The following is a 9,765-nucleotide window of genomic DNA, read 5'->3' on the forward strand; positions in this document are numbered from 1 at the left end:
GACAGTCGAAACACTCACCTAAAAACAACAGCAGCACACATCATGTACACATTTATCAAAATTTCGTTGCATGCCCTTTTTAGTGATAACATCCGCAACACAATAGCCTGTAAACTAAGCGAAGTAACGTCTCTCAAAGCACACTTTGTTTTTTATCACGATATAAAGCGAAAGCCCGCCATTAGCTAAATTATAATGCACTATGGAACAACAATTGCACGCTTGGTTTCGATATACAGTAATTTTTGGTATTTATTTAAGACGAAGTTCAACACCCACAAGCAGTCTAGAAAAGTATGAGATTGGAGCGCGCAACTTAAAACCAGGCCCAGCACCAAATTACGTAGCGTATGGGTTACCCCACGGCATGGTATCATCAACGCATACCGTTTGAAAAGGCTCTATGTAAAAGCATTATTAACGTGGACGTTTATTATGAACGCCCTGGGCTTCGGCGCCGTACGAAGGGTGTTATGCTCACTTGGGTGGTTGGAACAATACTCTTCACGTCGGAAGCTATCGCGAATCTATTCATTATTATGGAGGCACTATGGCTGCAGGTAGAACATGAAGCATTCTTTGAGCAGCTGCATAAGGTTGAGGTGTCACTGAAATTTCGGCTTCATCTTAATATGAAAGAAGACAATTTTTTAAAAACTTTGCTGCGCCTATATTTATGCTATTTATCGTCATTCTTTCTTGTGGGTCTAACGCTCTTTCTTTGTTCAACGATTTGGATACAATATATTGGCTACTTTTGGTATGTTTTTTGGTTTATGATCGCAAGCGTATACGTCTTATACAAGTGCTAGTCTATTTACGTGTTCTACATTATTACATGATTTGCCTTGCAAAGAAATTACGTCAAGATGTAGCCTATTACAAGGCGTAAACATTGGATGCGAATTTTGCAAAGGTGAATCACATAAATATCTTTTAGCCATCAAAGATACCTACACCTAACTTGTGGAAGCTTTCGATTTATTTAATAAATTTGCCTGCTGGTCACTTTTATCGATTATAACCTGTTACATTTTGGATATAAGTTGTAATATTTATTGGTCTCTTTTGAGCCTCGATGGTATAGTCATACGTAAGAACTTTTTTATAGCCACTATATTTTGGTTATGTCCTCTGATTGCCTTAGTTTGGCATGTTTGCAGGTTTGGTGACGCGTGCTCACAAGTGGTAAGTATTTGCTAAACTCAATTTAATTGCATAAAATAAGTTTTGCATACTTTTAGGATGCAGTCATAACGGGTTTATTATGCAAAGTAGTAATTTCAAGCACTTCAAATGAATTGGCAATTTATCGCTTGACATTGCATCAATTGTCGACGCAATTAAAACTCCGTCGTATTCAGGTGTCAGCGAAAGGCATTTTTTACCTGAATATGCAACTGATAATGTCGGTAAGCCTCAAAGTATGCTTTAGTTGCTACCTGTAGAAATTATATTTATTTAAATATATTTATTATAATAATACAATTTGTGAATAGTTCAAATAGATGAATATCTGAAACATCACTTGGATTTGCGAATTATATACCCAGTTGTGCATATTGTCATAAAATAAAAGAGTTTATTTAGCATCTTTTAAATTTCATTTTAAATAAACTTATTTGGTGGCGGCTTTAGGAGATATTTAAAATCTCCGATTGCAGGGCATTACCAGTCCGTTAATGGAAATGCTGCATCTTGCCGGTTATCCTATCAACCATTTTATAATAGCAGTGTAACCGGTCTAGCTCTCTCTTCCTTAATTGCCCCATCCCTCCCTTACTATTATTTTAACTTTCTACTCCGAACTGGCGAATGCTGCATCTTGCCGGTTATCATCAACCATTTTATAATAGCAGTGTAACCGGCCTAGCTCTCTCTTCCTTAATTGCCCCATCCCTCCCTTACTATTATTTTAACTTTCTACTCCGAACTGCACTCCCAGCTATATTAAATTGTCTCTCCTTTTTACATATTCGACACTCTTTTTCTTCCTTTCTCCATTTTTTTTGTTGCAGAGAAGCCCGTAATGACAAGAACTGCGCCAAATCACTGGCAAGGGTGATAAAGTGTAACCAACAATATTTTGTAAGCTCGGAACTTGGCTCTGCTTGGTAACTCTTATTTTTCTTACCTTAGCGATAAAGACAATCCCCGAAGGTTTTGGTGATGATGATCGTTTCACGTTACGATTCGTTTAGGTACTAGCCCAATTATAGTACTAGCCCACCATTTCGGGAACGATTCCACGTCGTGACCTTCGAGAATACGCCACCAGCTCCTTCTGTGAGAAACTTGAGTCGTGCCCTTAAATATGTGTATGGTTCAATAATATTTGTAACAAGACTTGCCTCGCGTAGACATGGTTACCTATTAGGTTATTGTTGTTGTAACGATAAAGACACTCCCCGAAAGTTTTGGGGAGTGTTATCGATATTGATGGTCCGGAAATACATAGATTCGATACGTACCGGTAACAAGCACCATTCAGGTTCTAGCCCGACCATATCGGAAACGATTTAATATGACCACATTGAACCTTCTGGCCATCCCGCCCACCACCAACAGAGGCTCGCCTGCTTAATATGTGTGTATCACATATTTGTAACAGAATTCACTTCGACTAGGTGAGGTTGACAATTGAAACCCTGACGTGGCTGGACGTACGTGCAACCATAGTAGGAGAGAGGGTTCGCATCCCACACCCGAGAGAAAAGGCTTTGACGATATGCCAATTGGTTGTGAAGAAGTTATAAATTGCTCTGAGAAACTACTTGAATCGTACACTGGGTTGGTAGGCAAGCACGCTACAGCCATACCTTTGCCTATTTCCGTGTGTCTGCCCCTTTCCTTTTCATTGTTTTCGTATTCTTTTTCTTACTCATATGTTTCTTCTATCCCCTCACCTTCACCCTCCTCCTCTTCCTTTCCTCTCCTTCATCTCTTATGCTCCTCATCGTTCTCCTGTTAGGTATCTCCTCTTTTCATGTTCCACTTCGTTTCTTTCGCCTATCTCTTCTCTTCCTCAGTCTATATCTCCTTATCTTCGCCTTGCTTTGTGCCTTTACCTGTCTTTCCTCTCTATTGCTTTCCGGCTTCCTACGCCGATTCCTTTGTTTTCGACTTTTGTTTCCAATTCCTGTTACATACTTTTTCCTTACGAAAACTCCATCTTCTTCGTTTTTCTCTTTCTTTCTCTATCGTCTTGCTCACCGTTTTTCTCTGAATGAGCGTAACGAGGATAGAAGTAGTAGTAGTGGAAGCTTTTAACGTATTTAAGTACCGCTTCAGACTCTTGACTCTAAATCACGAAGGGATTAAGAGTCACTACACTTCGATGGGAGAGTCTTGCTTTGCCAGGGTGACGCAATCGCATAGAATGTGAGCCTGTGCTCTGATCTACGGCAACCTAACTTAACGAAACTTTGTTTTTGGCTTACAAATCAATAAGTCTACATAGCATTCATCCACTCGTTTAAAAGTAATGTGTTACACAGCAAGGTACGTACGGCTGTCTGACATAGTGAGGATACTCCACGAGTACAAGCCACATTGTAGATATTCTTTACCGCTTATTTCTTCTGCATGGATTTGGCTAAAATACTAAGTGCCTCAAAAGTAGCGGGGTAGCATCCTATTTGTAACCATTTCAAAAGTTCGACCCATAGATGCCAGCTCTCGTTTTTTCGTCAATAAATTTAAACCCTTTTGTGAAACAGACCTATAAGTCAGGGTCAGTATATGGATTCCCTTTCACCCAAATAGTTCTGTCCACAATAATCCGATCATCACGTAGTTGCAATAAATTTTCTCATTACTTACCTATGCCCCGTCATTTTTCTACTCTTCAGCTTAGAGTTATTTTGAAATCTTAATGCAGCAAGTATTGCCTCTTTCTCTATTATAATAGGGAAGGGAGATATTGCCACAAAGGTACTATGTGGGGGACGTTGTCATCGTTCTTGCCAATACAAACTAGTCCATACAGTTTTGTTATTGCTGTTGTTGGTATTCGGCCAGTTGTTGCGTGGTATTCGGCCAGTATTAAATGTACGAATACCAATTGGTAGATAGCTCCTATGTTTTGTCATAGAGTCTACTATAGGCAAAGAAAGCTTTTGTTATTATGGTTGTTGTAGCAATAAGGACACTCCTCGAAGGCCTTGGGGAGTGTTATCGATGTTGATGATCCTTTGCCGTATGCAGATCCGGCACGTTCCGGTAACAAGCACCATAAAGTTAATAGCCCGACGATCTCGGGAGACCTTCTAGGCCATCCCGCCCTCCCAATCCCTAGATCCATCAGGAGTTCGAGGTCGCCAGAGCCTCGGTTGTTAATGAAAAAGGATTCGCCACGGGTAGGTGAGGTTGACAATTGGGTTGGAGAAGCTATATATCGCGCTGGAAATCCCTTGAATCAATTTGGTATTTCAGTCGCCTCTTACGACAGGCATACCTACCGCGTGTATATTCTAAGCTCCCTAACCCGCTGGGGTGGGCAAAGAAAGCTTTGCTCAGATTTTGGTGCCACCCAGGGATGGTTATGGCATGGATAGTTCCTTTTCCGGGTAAAAGTCACTATGACAGTTTTGTTCGGATTGGTAGACAGTGCTTCATTATCACAACACCTTTCTATCTATTTTCAACGTTCATGCATACATATATCGTGTATCTCGAAACCACCTTTATCTAATTTTTTTGTGTCTCACCCTAATAGTTGCATGGCAAACATTATTCATTTTTTATCACAAAAAAGATGAAGATAATGTCCTAAACACATCTTTTGGCACATACTTGCATACGTAGAACTTTTTCTAAGTTCACGATACACCGTAATAAGGACAAAAAGTGTCTACGCAGTTAGAATGACAAACGAATTCCGCGCTTCGCAGCGCTGCTGCATATTTTTTGGCATTTCCTTAAATCAATGGCAATACGAGTGTCCCACCCAATTAAAGAGATATCACAAACAAGCGTGGTGTCAAAAGCCTTCAGGCGTTTGCTACAACAAAAGCACATCCCACTTGATCCAACGTATCTACATAACGCTCATAGCATTAATGGTGGCTATGTTTTACGTACATGGACTATACACGCATGACCCATTAACAAACTTGCTGCTTACGTGACTGACTTCCGTTACGCTCTTTCATCTACAAGTATTAACAAATTTCTTGATTCTCATGGAAGCGTTATGCAGGCGCAGCCAACACGCTAACTTTCTTCTACTACTCGAAGAGATTGAAATGTCCTTGAAACTGCGTTTGCGTACGGATGTGCGTAAATTTGTACTAATTAAGCAATTGCATTATATCATAGCATACCTTGGGGCGCTTTGACTGCTTGGACTCATACTCTTCATGATCACTTCGTTATGGTTGAAGTATGTTGGTTACTTTTGGAATGGTCTTTGGTCCATCTTAACAATGCGTGTACGTATCATACAGTTAATAGTTTATGTGCGTACAATGCAACATTATTTGGAGTGCTTGTGTGCGAAGCTACGTCAAGTTGTAGCCTACCGTGTGGCGCCCCAACAGCAGCTGTTGGACATAGATTATGCCAAATTCGACTCAGTGGAGTACTTGTTCGCTATTAAAGATATTTATGCCCTGATTTATAATGCTTTTCAGTTACTTAATTATTTTGGTGGTTGGTCGCTCTTTTGCATTGTGCTCACCTTTCTGTTTGACATAAGCTTTAACATTTATTGGACGCTTCTTAGTATGGATGGGTTCTTCATACGTCGCCTTTATTTTATTGCTGGACCCTTGGCTACAATACCACGTGTCGTCATTATTTATATGCTTTGCTATTGGTGCAATAAGTGTAATTAATTGGTGAGTCTAATTGAAAGTAAATTTTTTTTTTAAAATTTATTGCATACTTTTAGGGTCGTAATGTTGCTTGGCTCGTAAGTAGGATGCAGATATTGAATTCTGCGAGCTCTACAGCCAGATATTATCTTGTTTTGCATCAATTCTCTTCACAACTACAACTACAACGTATTGAAGTTACGGCGCATGGATTCTCTGTATTGGAAATGCACCTCTTAATGACAGTAAGTACTTATGAGAATGAATGCTACCATGCAGGGCTTACATATGTACAAGACAGAAATCGGATATGTAATCAGGCAAACAAGCTGTAAGTTTGATTTCACCTTCTTGACTTGAGGACAGTGAACATGACCAAAACTTACCTTTGGAAAGCGCAAGTATAATCCGGAGCGGGAAATTACAAATCTCTTACGAGATCGTTTAAGAAGTATAGTTAACTCCCGTTGCACAAAACCAAAAAGGAAATATCAAAAATATTTGAGCGCGTGGCTAGACGCTTACAAATATTTGAGTATAAGATTCCTAAACGGCGCTGACGGCATCGCCTTTTATCGATTGCCAAACTTAGAAATGTAGCCTAACTCTTGCCGGGCGCTCTCTCAGACTTACTAGGATGCTTTTTCATAGTCTTATAAGCTCTATAGAAATAGTCTATTCGTCATATCGTGGTTCCTCTGGTTTAACCTATTCACAGGCAGTGAGCGTAAACTGCATCGGAGTGGGGTAGGTTGGGCCGCTATTCAAAGAAATGTGAAAAAAGGACGCCACTGATGACCCTACTGCTGTAAAGGAGCTTCCTCGTATCTTGCGTCTAGAGGCTACAAATTAGTTTCATCGGAGGAGCTTTTGCTCAGCCTGTGAAATATTTTGAAGCCTCAGGAAGACAGGGTGATTATGCAAAACAAAGTTAACACAAACTAGCTCTGGGTGTGGCGGGATGGTCTAGAAGGTTTAATGTGGCTATATGTATAAATCATTTCCGAGATGTTCGGGATAGTATCTTAATGTTGCCTGTTATCGGCACGTAGCGGATATATATCCAGTCAAGGATCAACATCGATAAAACTCCCCAAAACCCCTATCGTTAATATACAAACAACACAACAACATGTTGAAGCTAAAGTGATCCTCGACTTGGGGGAACCGTTTATACTGGGAGGGCGAACCTCCTCGCTACTTGCCCTGACAAGAAGTCGCATATTGCGTCTAGATTTTAGCGTACCGAATGGTTGGAAAGAACTACCTGGTAGCCATAGGTGGGGTACAGTTCGTATTTCCGTTGATCACATTTAGCCTCACTAACGCTAACATCATCTGTTTGTAGCTGGGAAGATTTTGTACAGATGTTGACGCCAATCAGCTCAGCTGAGTTATGAGAAAACTGGAGAGAAGTACTGTGGATAAAGATACGGATAAGGATAAAGATAAGAATAAAAATAAAAAGAAGGATAGGTATACGGATAAGGTAAGGGCAAAGGATAAGGATAAGAATAAAGATACGGAGATGAGTGCCAAGTTCGGACAGACAGGCAGACAGACGGACGGATGGACGGACGGACGGGCGGAAGGACATGGCTAAATAAAGTTCTTTTCTCGCCCGGATCATTTTGATATATAGAAGTCTATATCTATCTCGATTAGTTTATGCGGTTACGGGATACAGTTATGCGAACGAAATTAATATACTCTGTGAGCTATGCTCACATGAGTATAAAACGAAAGAGATGGAAAAGAGTGAGAAGAAAAAAGGAAGAACGAGAAGATGAAGTACGAACGGAAGAAGGAGAACAGAAAGTACAAGATGTAGGAAGAGAAGGAGTGGTGAAGGAAAAGAAAGGCAAGGAGAGATAGAAGAATAAGGAAAGAAAAATGGAGGGGTGAAATTTGTTATATTAGAGAGACATCAGCAAAACATTTATTATAAAGGGTGCCTGGAAAAATATCCGAATATCACAGAGACCGCGGAACTTGTAACAAAACCTGTACGCTGCTTGCTCTTCAAAAATTCTCACACTTATTTTAAACAGATTTTCGCGGAGACAGCAAGAAACTTGGTCATATTACTGCAATTTCTTTCACTTTGGATGGACTACCATAACACAACAACACTTACAGGGACTGGCATCTGTCGCAGCTGTCAGAATTATTAAAAAAATATGTACTAAATAAAATTGAGAAGGTGAAATTATACTTATAGTGGATTTTATTTTACGTTCATATTCAACATGGGAGTATTCCAGCTGCTTTAATGTTTTTGCCGTTTATATTTCTATCGGCTGAAAACATTTGTAGGCTTGACATGGAGATGTCCTAGACATGGTGAGCTCAGCTCATCCTCATTGGAGCACAGCCGACTAACAGTATGTTCTGTTCAGGTATCAGGCCATATTAAAGACTCTACTACGTTTGAAAGACAAACTTTGAAAATGTTTAGTATTCTGTGAATTTTCTAGCTCTCAGAATGCATACTCCAAAGGCTGCTTCATAGAAATTGCTCACGACATTATCACCTATTAGCAGAACATGATTTGGTGTAATAACGTCATTATGCCCTTACCGCAATTTCCTCACGAATATCAAAGTTTAACCGCAGAAGGAGCTCTTGGATTAAGAAACCGCGAAAGCCGTTGGCTGAACAGCAGATATGAAACCTTTGACTTCTCTCTATAAATTTCTTGCTTTCCTTCACATCTATAGCCGACAGGGAATATGCCACTCAAGTTCTTCGTTTAAAGGAACATAATATAGGCCAGCCTACGAGGAAGCAGCGATTAGGCTCACAAATGGGTATCGAAACTGGACTTTGCTAACTGACCTTAGCTAGAATAGTGACGAACACTCTCCGGAATCAAAAAATGCACTGACATTTTTCAAAATACTTTTTAGGAGTTTGCTCATATCCCATATGGTACAAGGTCTTTGCAGCATACCCTCTCAGGTATTAAACGCTAAGCCTCAGGCTTTATAACAACGCCTGTAGTCGTGAGTGGTCAGTGGTACATGCAGCAGAAAGAGTTGAGTGCGTAGGGTTTGTTTTATTTAGCGGTATCTTCACTATATTTATTAGAGCCTGTGATTGCATTAGCAGAAGTGTAAAAGCTCTCCTACGATACTGCGACAGCCAATGGATTTTACACCACAGAAAGGATCGTTTCGATAGCTATGAAACAATAATATTATCATCGATAGGTACAAATTATCGATATATCTATACTATAATCGATAGTTTCCACCTCTATTATCCACCTCTCTATTTGTAGCATGTATGTGCGCTAACGTCGTGTACATGTGTAAGCCAACAGACACTCACTTTTCTCGGAACCGGGCGCAGCTATACATTTTTTTTGCGTTAATAAATGTTAAATAATTGCCAATAAATGAGGTTTAAATTATTTAAAATATAATGGTGTGTCTGCCACGTTAATACGACCATTTAGAGGCCCTGAAAACTTTCCATATTCATAACATATATGTATATTGGCATCTGTGGCCACCGTTGAGTGATGGTAGCGTGCTCCGCCTACCACACCGTATGCCCTGGGTTCACACCCCGGGCAAAGCAACATCAAAATTTTAGAAATAAGGTTTTTCAATAAGACGAAAATTTTTCTAAGCGGGGTCGCCCCTCGGCAGTGTTTGGCAAGCGTTCCGGGTGTATTTCTGCCATGAAAAGCTCTCAGTGAAAACTCATCTGCCTTGCAGATGCCTTTCGGAGTCGGCATAAAACATGTAGGTCCCGTCCGGCCAATTTGTAGGGAAAATCAAGAGGAGCACGACGCAAATTGGAAGAGAAGATCGGCCTTAGATCTCTTCGGAGGTTATCGCGCCTTACATCTATTTTTTATTTTTTTATTTATATTGACATCTGTTATTGGTGCCTCACCCTAAAAAATGTGATAACTTCATAAAATAGGAAACATCGAAA

The 9,765-nt window shown here is 40.1% G+C and overlaps 1 pseudogene; it reads left to right on the forward strand.

The window, feature by feature from the left end:
- Positions 1-539: 539 nt before the first annotated feature.
- On the forward strand, positions 540-7,990 carry LOC137247579 (putative gustatory receptor 39b; annotated as a pseudogene).
- Positions 7,991-9,765: the final 1,775 nt, after the last annotated feature.

This window comes from Eurosta solidaginis, chromosome 4, assembly GCF_040869045.1.
Source record: "Eurosta solidaginis isolate ZX-2024a chromosome 4, ASM4086904v1, whole genome shotgun sequence".
Taxonomy (NCBI): Eukaryota; Metazoa; Arthropoda; class Insecta; order Diptera; family Tephritidae; genus Eurosta; species Eurosta solidaginis.